The sequence below is a fragment of the Astyanax mexicanus genome, chromosome 22, assembly GCF_023375975.1.
Source record: "Astyanax mexicanus isolate ESR-SI-001 chromosome 22, AstMex3_surface, whole genome shotgun sequence".
Taxonomy (NCBI): domain Eukaryota; kingdom Metazoa; phylum Chordata; class Actinopteri; order Characiformes; family Acestrorhamphidae; genus Astyanax; species Astyanax mexicanus.
The window spans coordinates 17,126,765-17,139,308 of NC_064429.1; the positions used below are offsets into that span (position 1 = coordinate 17,126,765).

Here is a 12,544-nt window from a genome sequence, read left to right on the forward strand (position 1 = left end):
GAGATCTTCTTGCAAAAGTATATAAACAACATATTCCCATCTCATAGCTTAAGCCCAAAGCTCATTTATAATTCTGTTTATGAAGATCTACAAGGACTTTTCTTAAAGTGCAATTTAATATGTACAGATCTTCTATAACTTATTTAGTTTCTTGTTACATGTTTTCAATATTTATTATGGTATCAGTAAATTGATAAATTTCTGCAAGTTCTGGCAATAACAGACACTTATTATAACAATTTATACATATTGAAATACCGTATCGGCAGTGCACCTTATAATCCAGTGTGCCTAATGTATGAATTTTACCAGTTGGTTTTCAAAAAGCAGTAAAGCTTTTTGAAAACCAAAAAGCTAATATCGTCCTTGGTTACTGGAACACCTAGGATTCCTCAGTGTTGCGCTGTCTGGCTAGCATTAGAGGAAATCTGGAAATTTAGGCTTACTGAAAATTAACAGAAGAGCTTTACTCACCCAAATGAACAGAAATGAACAGTTTTCAGGAAAGAAATCTGTGTAGATTAACACCCAGCACTTGTTTGACTTTAAAAATAATGCACCTTATAGTGCAAAAAATATGGTATTTGAAAATACTGATTCTGAGACAGCATTTTGTCTTAATAACTAAAAAGCCAAGTCATCTGATGTGTATTAATATTTAATACACATTTCATATAGCATCTTTCTATTAATATTAGATTACCACGGCTTCATTCACATATTAGATAAAAGTGGGCCCTCTTAGTTATGAAAATTCTCATGGGTAGTGCCTCAAATAAACAACAACTAGCCTAGGTTAAATGTCTCTTGAGGTGAACAAGGACTAAAGACTGCCAAATGAAAGACAGGACCAGGACAGGGCACAAAAAAAAACAAAGCAAACTACACACAGACTGACAGAGAGAAAAACAATAAGCTCAACTCCCGCTGGAGGGGAGTAAATAACAAGACTAATTGCACACATGGCCATAAATGAGGGTTGCAACATAGCGGTGACTTAATGAGGAGTATATGATGTGCACTTCTCTAAAGGCTGTCATTCTGCTGTTGGCAAAACAAATGCCTAGATAAATCTTCTTAAGCCACTTCAAAATTAAAAACAAGAGAGCTCACAAAGCAGTCTGAACATGCAAAGCAAGAATACGATACAAAATTCAAGCGTAGAAACTTGAATAGTAAGCCTGCAACTAATGATTATTTTGGTAGTAGGCAAATCTGACCATAATTTTTACGATTATTCGAATAGTTCACAATTATTTCTGCCATCTCTAAAAATAACAGAAACAACTGAACATGAGATTTAAAAGGCCTTTAAATGTCTTAATGTTGTTTTAAACAGGGAGAACACTGATATTTAGTGAGTAAATATGTAATCTGTTGTGTTTGGTCACTTTTGGAGACACAGATTAAGTTGAGTGTAAACTGTGTGAGTGAGACATTTATCCATCACCGATTGCTCTTCTGTCCCCATCACTTTGTGTAATGCAGTACTGTTACAAATTATACAAATTAACGATTAGTCGACAATTAAATCTGTAGTCAACAAATCTAATTAATCGACAATGTCTTATAGTTGCAGCCCTATTGAACAGTGGATCAGATATGTAAAGATAAACAAAGTTGTTGTGTCATTTGCTTAAAAAATTATAAAATTAAATCACAAAAGAAATCTGTGATTAATGACAATTTATCACATTCTTAATTCCTTAAGACTAAGCTGAGGATAATGGTATTTAAATGTAAATAAAACAATCAGTGTTAGAAACATTTACATTAGTATTTTAGTGTAAATCCCTTAGAAATATCTGTATTAATAACAACAATATTCTGTGACTAAATCATGGATAAAATCTAAGTTTTTTTTTTTTTTTTAATGCTGGTATTTAACTATATTTGTGGAAAAGGGACAGTAATAATGGTGTAGTGTGATTTACACCCAACAGATTAGACCCTTTCTTACAGTTTTATAATATCTCAGGGTAGTTTTACTGTATAAAATCTTTTCAGGCTAGTTTTACTGTATTATAATATTGCTGTGTAGTTTTGATGCTTTTTAAACCAGAATATTGTAATTTGCTGCGTTACTGAGTGTAACAGTTATAACAGGGAAAATAAAATCGAGAAAAACACGGAGTGTAGCTCCATATTCCACATTCAACAGCTGCGTGTGTATGTTTGTGTGTGCGTACAACCATGGGAGTGAGAGAGAGAGCATACATTTCAGTATAAATAAAAGGTAATCTACCTTCAGAACACAAGTAAGCGATGCTTTTATATTGTTAAATAAAACTGCGAATGTACCAGGTTCTGTCAATTTTGTCACCTAATTTAATTTGTGTTAAAGAAATTCAATTTTTTGTTTGTTTTTTGATTAACTGCATACATTAATACATTAATGTTAACAGCCCTAAAACAAAGATAAATAACTGACAAAATCTAACAATTCTAATTTCTCTAGGTAATAATGATAAATATTAAATCTGTACTAATCAGTCGTACAATGTCTATTTACATAACCTACAGACAATTCATGCATCAGGACATGTTTATAAAGCCTGAAATGAAAAAGACATCCATCTAAGTTAAGAAAGCAGTAGTCTTTTTAGAAGATTAAGAGTACCAGAGAAGATAAACTCACTTAACAGAAGGATAAAATATGTCATGTCATGTTGTAAAAGAGAGAGCCATTGTGCCCAAAACTACCAAAAGTCCAAAACAAACTCAGCAGAAACATGAAGTGAAAGTCTGGGTTATTCCAGTTATCATTTCAAAGACAGATGAGTGCAGTAAGTTCAGCAAGTTGAAACTCCAGAGAGCACACTTCCTTAAATGCACAACAAAGTTTCTGTTTTTTAGTGCTGTGTGAACACGACCCATGTTGCTAGGGACAAGACAGATTAGCTGGAGATCTTTTTTTTTTTTAATAGAGTTTGGGGTGTCCGTAATGGTTAGCATCACAACCCCCTAGAGCATCTGGTTAGCATCACTGTGGACCTCAAGCATGGGAAGGTCATGTGAATGATCTACATGGCTGCATTCTATCAGTCCAAGCTACAGACCCACATGATAGAGTTACCCAATGCATTACCTCACCACAATCAAGAAAAACAGAGCTGGCCTAGCAGTAGTGATAAGCAGACTTAAACAAGTGATGTAGAGCCATGATGACACCGCAATTAAATTCTGCAAGGTAAATATAGTTCAGAGAGAGAGAAAGCGAACGCTTTTTAATGTCCTAGTTTGACTTATTTGGTCAAATAGCTCGATCGTTACTACTACTTGGCTGCGAGCCCTACGGTGAACATCAGAAGACAGATGTACTGCTTGAGCCAAATGATCTGATGTTTATAGGCCTACAGCAAGGGGAGTTACAGCACTGATGAGTACAAAACATCTGACAAAACAATTTGGCCTGTCTGCACAGCCAGACTGCTTTATATGCAGGAACCTTTAACAATTAACTCCTTTTTTCCTAGCTCTAATGTTCTGCTCTTCCTGCTGAAGAGGAAATTTAGACAAAACCCAAATCCATTCTCTATGCCTCCTTTATGGTACAAAGAATTCACGGCTATCAGATGAGACTTAACTGAACAAAGGACAGTAAGGTTAGAAACCAATTGTGTTATATATTTTCCAAAGAAGAATCATTTTGGAGTTTTGGAGATATAGAGACCTGCAGAAGTGTATTTTTAAGACCTGCATCGTGGTGTGATCGCCTTTCAGAGCAAATAAATCGGGTCATTGAATACTAAGCCAGTCCTTCAGTCAGAAGAGCTGAAACTAATGACTATTTGGAAGTCGCCTAATCTAATGATTATTTTTCCGATTTGTCAACAATTATTTCTAAATTTCTAAAAACAGCTAAACATGAGATCTGTAATCTGTTGTGTTTGGGCATATTTGGAGAGACAGACCAAGTTGAGTGTAAACTGTGCAAGTAAACCCCTTATCCATCTTCTATTATGTTTCTGTGCCCAGCACTTTGTGAAATTCAGTGCTGATACTGTTGTCCATCCTAACAGAATAATAAAGGAATTTAGGTTTTAAACCATATAAATTCAGAAAATAATAATTCAGTTGAAGCTAACAAGTTAATATTTTGAGGTTTTAAGGCAGTTAAAGAGACAATAAACCATATTTTTCCATTAAGAGCTGAAATATGTTTCTTAGAATTAATGAAACATACCAGCTGCTATTTTTTTTATAAACCTTTAACATTAAAAAAACACTTCTATTGTTGTAATTTCTGCCTCTGCAGCGCCCTTTCAGGATTAACTGTGCTATAGGTGTCTTAACTATCTGCATCTCACTGCTATCAGGCACACTGCTGCTGCAGCTCAGCCAATCAGCTCTCCCTCCTGTCCTGCCCCTAGACCCATACATCACCTAGTGCCCCTCTCAAACTACCCTCCCATTTTTTAGCCTTTGAACTGAGGGTGGAGTCAGCAAAAATCAGGGGGTTTACTGCCCCTTTAAAAGGCAAATAAATTCTGTGATCTTAAGTTTATTAGTTGGTTTGACCGTCAGTTTTGACAGTCAACATGTAGAGAACAATTACATCCACCAAGCATGGAACACAAAAAATCAGGGACACTGAGTCTGAAGGTATTCTATGAGATGCAGCAATCTGTAAATGAACAGTCAAGTTCACTGAGAAACAGAGTAAAGCTGGTAAGCATGTTAACAGCAGCCAAGAATTGACTTAGTTCACTGTCAATTGAGATGGTCAAATGTATTATGTTTACAAAACAACAGTGAAGGGTTTGTCAATTTGATACCTCCATGTTTGTAGTAATTCTTAATTCTTAATCAGCACCAGTAGCAAGAAATACGGTTTCTTAGGTAATACCGGATCAGTGCCAGACGGCTAGGCGTGTGAGAGAAGCATGTGTTGTGGTCAAACCAACTTCTTTGAAAACCCACCAGACCATTTTCTTTTTAAAAATGAATAGGTTACATATTGCAGGGATGGTCGTGCCAGTAAACTGATATAATATTTAAGAATATTTGTTCTCCCTCTACAACAAGAATTTGGTTCCCCCTCCACTTAGGAATACTACTGCATTTAATTCAGAAGATTAAATAATAATATGGATCCCAGTTTAAATCTGCTTTCATCTGAAGCGTGTGGAAAACATATTCTTGCAATATAATATCAAATTTTCTTTTTTCATTTTAACAGCTTTTATATGCATTACAGTTTTTATTTTTTACCAGTCTGTCAGAAAGTAAAGTATATTCGAGACATCAGACTGCAGACACATTCTGTGTGTACAGTGATGTATTCTAGATCCGATACAATCTTTGAAGTCCTACATGAGGTCTGTTAGGTGATCTGTCTGTGTCCCAAAGGCAAAGAAGGTCTTGACTCACAGCTGTAAATCTTACCTCTTGATATTTTATCCAGCCCCCCAATATTCTTCAATCTAGAGGTCAACTCCAAACTTGTATGAAACATTAGTAAAATAAAGTTGAAAAAGAAAGAAAAAGGTAGGAAAATATTCCTCAAATATATATACAAATGACTGACATAGCAGCATGTGAATTGATCATGAAGTGGAACCTCAGGGGACAGCTTGGGACTGCCCAAACTGAGGTGTTTTCTTGTGAATGAGACTGAATACTTGCCAGTATGTCCACTGCAAGGAGGCATTAATTATTAGAGTTTGAGTGAGGCCTATGTGGGTGCAAAATCAATGGGACATTCCAGGTTCTGGGGGCAGTCAACATTCCTCAATCAGTATACAGTGCCACATGTTTACTGGAAATAATTCATAGAAGGCATTACACCCACAGCAGATTGTGCAAGTGTCAGGTGGGCGGTAATGCTTGGGAGTCGTAACATCTGGCTCAAACTGTCCACGCAAGAAACAAAAGACTCTGGAAGAAATCACATCAATATTCTACGAAGGAGAACCCAAAAAGATTCAATTCACTCAGTGCAATTCTCCTCAGCTTCCATGGGGCCTGGCATGATTTTTAGCCTGTCAATGTAAATGTATGTTAATATATTGGCTTATACACTGGGTCAGGCAAAACACTGGCACCTCTGTCAGGAGAAGTATTAGGTGGAGGTAAATTTATGGCTGATCTGTGTACATCAACATATGGTTTTCCAAATGAAAAACATAAGAGAAAAAAAGACTGTTGAGCTAATTGTATGGTTAAAAAATAACTCATTAAGTAGATCGCAAACTAAATTAGAGAGAATTAGACCTGGTAGTTTAAATTGGCTATGCTACATTAGGTAACCTGAGAGTACTTTTGTTTTTGACACAATATCGCTTAAGGAGCTCTTCCTCGCTGACACAGCGCACAACATGCCAACCTCCGTTTAACTAGCAGAGACTTGAATGACCCATTTTCTCAAAGCAGTGTGTGTGTGTGTTTGTGGCACTGCACAATGAACATTCTCACGGTCAGGTCCAGAAAACTTGTCTTATGCGTTACGTTGCTATTTTTCACAAGAACTGGTGACAAAGCTGCCAAGTCACATCAATCTAGTCAGACAGAGATGTAAACATCACAGAATCATATGAACTGCTGTGACTGAAGAGCTATTCAGGTGGGAATGCGGTCACACTTGGAGATGGGGTAACATAATTATTACCAGAGCATCTAAGTGAGTATCTCAGACTGTGCTCTCCTGTGTCTGTAAAGATTTTATCAGATTTTACCCAAATTAAACAAACTGTAGAAACAAACCCAGGTCATATATTTTGTCATGGAGAGATTTTCCCTCAAATACGAACCCACTAATAGAGGCATTTTCTTATGTAAGATATGAAATTAACCAGAGATGTCCAATCTAATCTGTAAAGGGTGGTGTGGCTGCACTTCATTCCACTTGTTTATTCAACTGGTTAGTCTTCAAACAGCATGTACCATATATCAAGATGTTGTCTATGGCAATCCTTTAGTTCTTAAAGAGGAACAACAAAATTAACTTCTTGCTTTTGTCAGCTATTGGCAAGTTATTATGTACTGAACCCCATAAGCTGCATACATGTTATGGACAATGTAGCTTTCTCAATTTCACCCATGCAATTACCGTTACGTCAGTTATATTAAGTATCATACGGCCATTGTGTTTGCTTTGTTTGTATGATTACAGATAGGTTAGCATGGCAATAGAAATTACTTATATTTACAAAAGTTACTAGGTGTCAAATGATTTTTTTTAATTGCTAAAAAATATCCGAGTCCTTAAACATCACAGATTCCCTGTGCTAAAATGACATTACCCAACCTCCTCACATAAAACCAATCCTGTCCAAGCAGTACCAAGCAGTGGCTCAGTTACATGTATTCTACTGCAAATTTCGGCAGTCACAGCTTAACAATAATTTATTGAGTCACAAATTGAAATTACAATACTTGGCTTGGGCTTGTAGAGTTTACAGGCACCTGTTATTATTAATTAAATATTTTTTGTTAAAATTTATGCAAGTAGAAAAGAAAGATTAATTTATACGTGAGGTTTATCAGCTCTCTTTGCAGGCATTTACATAGCAGGGCTCTGATGCACAACACTAAGCAACAATACTGACATTTATCTGCCCTTGGGGCTAGTGTCGGAATGCCCCCACAGCTGGAAAGAAAGCTGTAAAAACTTCCTTTAAAGTCCTTTAAAACAAACAAACAAACAAACAATCAAATAAATAAATACATAAATGCACCTTAAATTAACTAAACCAATAACCCCCTTTTGTAAACAGTCTTATTAATATTTTATAATGCATAAAAGTAAGCAGAAGAGTTAAAAATCTCTTGTACACATTTTCATTACTGAAGTCATGCTTGGCTTCACAATCTTAATAGAAGCACCAGATTGATTCACTTGGACTGTCAATGGCTGATTAAGTCCTCAATGAAAAACATATACAACTTAATATTTTTAAGGTTACCAGTGAGCTGTATGCTATTTCTATGGTACCACAGACATATGAAAACTTTCAGAGGCTCTTTTCCCTCCAGGAATGAATCTAGAGCGCATATAAACAAATCTATTAATGTTAGTGGGAAGGAAGCAACTGGCCTATTAATTTACTGACAATATGTTTTATACATTGGGCTACATTGCATCCTGACTGCACAGACAATACTGGAATCCTAGGAAATGGAGTTAACCTCTGACCGATGCAGCTTCCTGAGTTCATCCCATTATAATGAGCATGATCATACCTTACAGAAGAAATAAAGATAGTAATTAGTCTTTAGTCACAGCCAGCAACATCATTTAACTATAAAGCAGGGATTCCTCTCTCTCACACAGGTCTCTGTGAGTAATGTGCCAGGTGTGCAAACAGGACTCTGTACCAGACATTACGTTAAAGCCCTATTGCATAAGAAACCCAAAAGCACACTGAAAACAACCCAAAAGCCCAGATGGGATAAAGAGAGAGTAAAAAAGATATTACACTAGGAAGGGATGCTCTGATCCTTAAAGCGGAGCAGAGAACAACTGGAGTGTGTGGGACCCACTGAATCTCTAAAATATGCTGCACACATATACACACACTCACAACGTCACTGGGCCACACAACCCCCAGAGCGGTGCAGCCCGTTTGAAGCAAGATAAGGGAGTCAGAGTGACTTTGAGCTCGTCAGATTTGACATTCCTCCAGCACATGCTCAGTGAGTGGGAAGACACCTCTGCTCCGAGCATATTCAAGGTCAGCTCAACAATGCTGCAATATCCTCCCCACTGCTGAGTTCACCGCTGACCAAAATGGCCAACTACTTTATCACTTTGACAGAGAGAAGCACCATACACAAACATGCTTGCTTGTGCACATCCCATTCAATCCACATGGTAAAACAGTAAGATTATGCTTAGCCTGCACACTGACTAATCTGCTAAACTCGAGACTGAGCTTAGCAGTGTATCCTGATAGAACACCATATTAGGACAATGTCTTACTAACTCCTTAAATACTCCTAAGAGTCTGTATTTGTAAGCCACTCTAATACAGAATATAAATACATAATACAAATTATACAGCTCTGGAAAAAAATAACCACTTAAAATGACTAGTTTCTTTGATTTTACTCAATTCAAAAGCTCTATAATATAATCAATAGGAATATGGAAGATCACAAGCCCTCAAACCAAGCTGAACTGCTTGAATTTTTGCACCAGGACTGGCATAAAGTCATCCAAAAGCAGTGAGCAAGACCGGCGGAGGAGAAGATGCCAAGATGCATAGAACTGTGATCAAAAAACAAGGTTATTCAACCAAATATTGATTTCTGAACTCTTAAATCTTTATGAATATGAACTTTTCTTTTTTATTATCTATTATATTAGCCTTATCTCATTTTCTGCAAATAAATGCTCTAAATGAAAATATTTTTATTTGGAATATAGAAGAAATGTTGTCAGTAGTTCATAGAATAAAACAACAATGTTCATTTTAATCAAACATATACCTATAAACAGCAAAATCAGAGAAACAGATTCAGAAATTAAAGTGGTCTATTTTTCCAGAGCTGTATATGAGCATGTAAACATCTATATCACAACAGAACAAAAAAAAAAGGTTGTCCTTATCTCTACTTCAGCTCAAAAGTGAAACTCGAATAACTCTAAACTCCTAATTGCTTCATTACATTTCACCCAAACAGAGAGTGCTCTGTCAGAGCTACTGTAAAGAAGACAAACGGTGGCAAACAGAGCCCCCCCTTATCTACAGCCTCTTATCCAAATGTCATCCCAGACTTTGCCAACTGCCTCTCTCCCATCGTCTCTAATGAATTGGTTAAAATAATTCATTCGGAATAACACAGAGGGGTCCGACAGTCATGAAGAGAAGCAAAAACGGTCGGGCTCAATGAGCAAACACAAAGGAAGTGACCTCCATCACGGGGCTGCGTGCTGCATCGTACCAGCATTCTTTTATAGGGTGCTAGAACAAGACAACAAAAGAGGCCCACAATCCACCCATTCATCTCCAGTGTGGCATGCAGATAATGTAGATGTGCTTTTCCACTGCGGCCTTGGCAGGACCACAGAGTCAAATTATCAGAGTGTCCATTCACAATTAAGAGCACTAATTGCAAAAGGTTACCACAACTTTGGAAGGACTATCAGGGCACAGCTGGACGTTTTCTCATGTGCAACATTTGAAAGCTGGATGAGTTCTAGCAGCCTCCGAAACACTTGTAGTAAACCAAGTGTAGTATACCAATCAGCTGAAAAAGTATAGACTATTTCATGACAGGACATCACAGCTGTATTAGTGGCAAAGGGAAGCAGGTGGTTTTAATGTCACGGTTGATTGGTGTATGTACATATAAACACTGTAAGAAGGACATGCTACTAAAAACTGTCCTGCCCTGCAAAATGGGCTCATACTCTAACTTTATTTGACTTCTTTACAGGTAATTATTTGCTTACCTTTAACAAACAAACCACTTCTTTGTAGTGTATCGAACACTGAATTAACCAAGTTGACTTGGTTTTATTTAGATACTGTGAATATAAAGTCTGTCCACAAATGCATCCCTCACAGGTACCTAAACGCAGCTGTGACATAAGATGACGCATACGTTGTCAAGACAGTGTACGAACAAATAAAACAACACAACAATCTTCCTGGTCTTGCCACCTTATGATCACGTAAAACACATCCTAATGACTGTTTGTCTCCAACTTCCTTCTTACTAAGTAAGCGCAGAGAGGTGGCCAAAAAATAAGAAAAGGGAACTCCTCAAGCTCCATCCAAAAGCCACAGTTGTTTGTGCAGTTAAACTTCTGCACAGGCAGCAAAATTACGTAATTTCATCCAGTCAGCAACATCCAAGCTACAGAGACCCTTTAGCTGGAAACAGACGCAGAACAAATCATGACATATTTCCCAGAAAGGAAAAAGCTGCAGCTTGTATTGCACAAAAGCCCGAAGTACAGATCGGAAGATGATCTGCATTAAGTGCGAAAAGGCAGAATGTCTTTTTAAGCAAGAAGCACAAACAGTAGAATTCTCGAAACCAATCCTGCTCCTGGAGGGCTACCTTCCCAAAGATTTCAGACAACCCTAATCCAGCCACCTGATCCAACTAATTACTGCCTTCCAAACTTCTCAGTTGACTACAAGGGGTGTGTTAGATGTTGGTTGGAGCTGAAACCATAAAGAAGGTAGTTCCCAATGGGGGACTTAGAGACTTTACTACATTACAGAACATTTCTGCCATGCAGGACTGTTTTTAAATAAATTACAACACAATCAGAAGACCACCACTCAGAAAATATATTAAAATATTTTATGTATATAAAGAGTAACACAAAACAGGCCATTTATTTCTAAAGAGATAAAGAAAGAATATAAACTGCCTCAAAACAAAATGCAAATATTGTAGAAAACTGGCCCTTTTAAGCAAACATTGAATGACAACTGAGTAATCTCTAGGGTGGTGTACATCTGGCTTCATCTAAAGCTTTGCGGAAACGGGGTATCCTTGGGAGGCCTGTGATGACTGTGCTTGCTTGTGTGAACCCCTTGCTCTCTCTACAGCTGACGTGCCGAGGACTGAAACAACAGGATGGACACATACTGTTATGGCCAAGGCCAAGGTCAGTGACAGGCCTTCAGCATGCTTTCCTACAAAGACCTACATTTTTGGTGGCCTGGACTAGGTGGTGTACAGGCTGCTCTTAATATGGAACTGTTTGTGAGTTCTTCAGCATCATGTCAGCTACAGTATCTCAACTTTTCTGACAGATAAGACAGTGTCAGTTCCTGTATTTGTACTTTAGGAATTGATAGTTCACACATATTCTATGAAGTAATTTTCATACAGGATCTAGCACTTCCTTATCTTTCAGGATATTTTTCATACTGCAATGAATATAATTATAAAGTACTCACTGAAAAAACTAGATTAGAGACATTAGACACCAAGGTCGCACAATATCTAGTTTTAAAATAGACATTGTCTTAAGCGCATCTGATATTTTCATGTGAGGCAAATTAAAACATGTCAACCTACAAGTACAGACAAGAAACAGAAAAAGACTGTTTGAACAACATGCTCTCAGACATGATGCTCATAGCTACCAAAGTTTTGCTACACTATAATATAGGAGTGTGCCGTACTGTAGACAATAATATCGTATAACTTTTTTTCACACAAAGAAATATCCATATCATGGTGTTCTTAAAAGCTTCTTAAAATTATATTAGTTCTACTATTTACATTGAATTGTTTGTTGTTTGCATTATATATGCATGCAGTAAATATGCTGCACTATTTTTGTGGTAGATTTTTGTTACTGATTTTTACAACACTACAAAATAAGGTTCTTAGTAATTTACTTCTTACTCATAACACACATATGTTTACAAATATTTTTTTGGTTTCTACTAAATGAATAAATAAAGCTTTAATATTTCTTTTGTGGCAGTCGTTTTTCCTAATTTTTTTTATCCCATTTTCTCCCCAATTTACAATGCCAATTACCCAACCCACTCATAAAGACCCACCCTTTTATGATTGATGCCCGAACACCAGGAGGGTGAAGACCAGCACATGCCTCCTCTGATAT

General features: G+C 36.9%; 2 protein-coding genes across 5 annotated transcripts in view; one reads left to right on the forward strand and one right to left on the reverse strand.

The window, feature by feature from the left end:
• Positions 1–12,544, forward strand: part of LOC125786735 (cyclin-dependent kinase 5 activator 1-like) — an 832,135-nt gene that overhangs the window by 488,070 nt on the left and 331,521 nt on the right. The window lies entirely within an intron of this gene.
• bmp2k (BMP2 inducible kinase) overlaps positions 1–12,544 on the reverse strand; it is a 66,709-nt gene that overhangs the window by 52,302 nt on the left and 1,863 nt on the right. The window lies entirely within an intron of this gene.